This window comes from Macaca fascicularis, chromosome 4 (genome assembly GCF_037993035.2).
Source record: "Macaca fascicularis isolate 582-1 chromosome 4, T2T-MFA8v1.1".
NCBI lineage: Eukaryota > Metazoa > Chordata > Mammalia > Primates > Cercopithecidae > Macaca > Macaca fascicularis.
In genome coordinates, this window is record NC_088378.1 from 146,644,944 (window position 1) to 146,647,863 (window position 2,920).

Consider the following 2,920-nt stretch of genomic DNA (forward strand, 5'->3'; position numbering starts at 1 on the left):
GATGTTGGCAAACTGACAACTGCATCTGCCACCAGAAGGAATGCTGAGGGCAATCACGTCCCGGGCACTGTGTTCCTTTAGGTAAACTATAGGAACATCTGGAGCCTGTTGAACAAAGAAAGCAATCATGTGAGCCTGTGATAAATCAAGTAGCTGACCCACAGTTACCCCTTCCTCCCTATTAACTCTACCTAATAAATACCAAGGGCTGTAGAAGCTCAGGGCCCTTGTTCTCTAGAAGCAAGGAGCCCCTGACCCCTTCTTTTAAACCAATCCTTTTGTCTTTGTCTTCATTTCTACGTTTGTCCTCCTTCGTTCAGTCCTACAGTAACAGCCACAAGTGGCGCCCAAACAGAGACTTGAACGAAGAAGGTCTGCTGGAGCAGAGAAAGTGAAACTGATTAGATGAACAAGGAACCCCAGGATTAGTTGGCCAGCGGAGGATATAAAGTCAGTGCCCTGAGGAGGTACTGGGAGCGGGAAGTTTCTGAATCAGGGTAACATGGGGCAGAATTTGTCTATGGAGGAGCAACATTATGTGCAGTTGCTTAATGCTCAGGTTAGCTCTCAAACACTAACTAAGCTTCTGCAGGAATTTATTACATATAACCCATGGTTTCCACAGACAGGTACTCTCAATGTGGAAAATTGGGACCCAGTAGGAGAAGGATTAAAACGGGCTCATCAAAAAAGTCTCAAAGTTGATCCTTCTGTTTTCTCTGTTTGGGGTTTAGTCTGTACTGTCCTTCTGCCATTGTCCCCTTCTTACTCTGCCGGACCACAGGAGCCATGTTCTGAATCTCAAAAATTGAAGGAATCTTTTGTCTCACCCACAGCACCCATTGAAAATGATAAACAGGAAAGGAAAGATGAAAATTGGCCTGTACCATCCCCCTAGTAGCAGAAACATCTGTACTGCCTCCTTCAGTAGCAGAAATAGAGACCCCAGTACAAAGAATTATTTGTGCTGCTGCCATAGCTGGAGAGCCCCTAGGACCTTGTGCTTTTCCTATTTCCTATTTCCTATTTCCTGCCCGATCCAAATAATCTACAGCAGCTTATTTGTGAACACACTTTGCTAGAGTTTAAGTTGTTGAAGGAATTAAAAGCTAGTGTAGTTAACAATGGAATACAGAGCCCATATACTTTAGGATTGCTAGAATCTGTATTCGATGCTATGTACTTTCCACCCTTTGATATAAAGCATTTGGCTCACACTTGTTTGTTTGCTAGTGCATATCTGACATGGAATTTAAACTGGCTAGAAATGTGTGCACACCAGGCTAGACAGAATCATGCTGCTGGACATCGGGACATTACAGAGGATATGCAACTGGGTAATGACCCTTATTCAGATCTGCTACAACAAGTGACACTCCCAGGCGCTGCTTACAAGCTGTGTGCCTTGCCCGCTAAACCCGCCTGGGACACCATTCCAGAGGAAGGAGTCTTGGTACAATCTTTTCTACATGTTATGGAAGGGTCGGAGGAGTCCTATGCACATTTTGTTGTACTATTACAAGAGGCAGTGCGGCATCAGATTCCTCATACTGCTGCTCATACCACTTACTTTGACTCTAGCTTTTGAAAATGCAAATGCAGATTGTAAACATGTTCTGGCACCTGTGAGATGTACAAAGATCTTAGGAAATTTTCTCAAAGCCTGTCAGGATGTGGGAACTGAACTCCATCGTTCTACAATGTTGGCTCAAGCAATGGCTAATTTAGTAGTAAACAAATCTAGAAAGGGCCAAAGGTCAAGCTCTAAAGTAGGAAAATGTTATAATTATGGAAAAATTGGACATTTCAAAAAAGAATGCTCTCAGACCTCTGGGCAGAGGGGATCTTATAATGCAGTTCCCCCCTCACAGAAAAAACGCCAGGACTTTTCCCTCATTGTAATAAAGGAAATCATTAGGTTAATCAATGCCACTCAAAATTTCATCAGAATGGCACCTCTTTGTCAGGAAACAGGAAGGGGGCCTGGATCTGGGCCCCTCAAACAATGAGGGCATTCCCCATCCAGGCCACAACCCGTTTCAGGGGTGGGTTCCCAGAAGAACATTGATTCCCTCTCCCCAGGAACACCCAGAAGCACAGGATTAGATCTCCCAGTCAGAGAACAGGTTACATTTGTTGGAGGAGACAAACCCATGAAGGTTCCCACTGGTATTTGGGGACCTTTGGCAACAGGATATATAGGATTAATTTTGGGCAAAAGCCATCTTAACAGGGCATTACTGTGATCCCCGGAGTTGTTGACTGATTATGAAGGAGAAATTCAAGTAGTAGTAATGTCACAAGATCTTTGGGTTTTTGAACTGGGAGAATATATTGCTCAACTATTGCTTATTCCCTGCAAGTTGTACCCTTCCCCACAAAAGGAAAAACGAGGGAATCAAGGATTTAAAGGACAACTAGGTGGTAAATTTATCTATCACAACCCATAGCATTGAATCAACCCACCTGTACAGTGCCAATTAAAGGAAAGAAGTTCTATGGGCTTATGGATATGGGAGCTGATGCATCAGTAATATCCAAACACTATTGGCCCACCATCTTGACCCCTGCAATTAACTTCTACATCCCTAGTGGGACTAGGAAAGCTCAAAGTGTTCAATAGAGTGCTGAGATTTTATCCTGTCTCAGAACGGATGGACAGTCATGTACTTTTCAACCTTATGTCGCAAATATAGCTGTTAATTTATGGGGCCGAGATTTACTTATAGCATGTGATATGAGACTTACAAATGAAACTATTGATAATCCAGGATTTAAAATGTTAAAGAAAATGGGATATCAGAGTGGAAAAGACTTAGGAAAGCCCCTTCAGGGAAACCCTGATCCAATATCAATAACTGGACAAAACAGATAGAAAAGGGCTAGGTCATCAGGATTTTGGGCAGGGGTCATTGATATT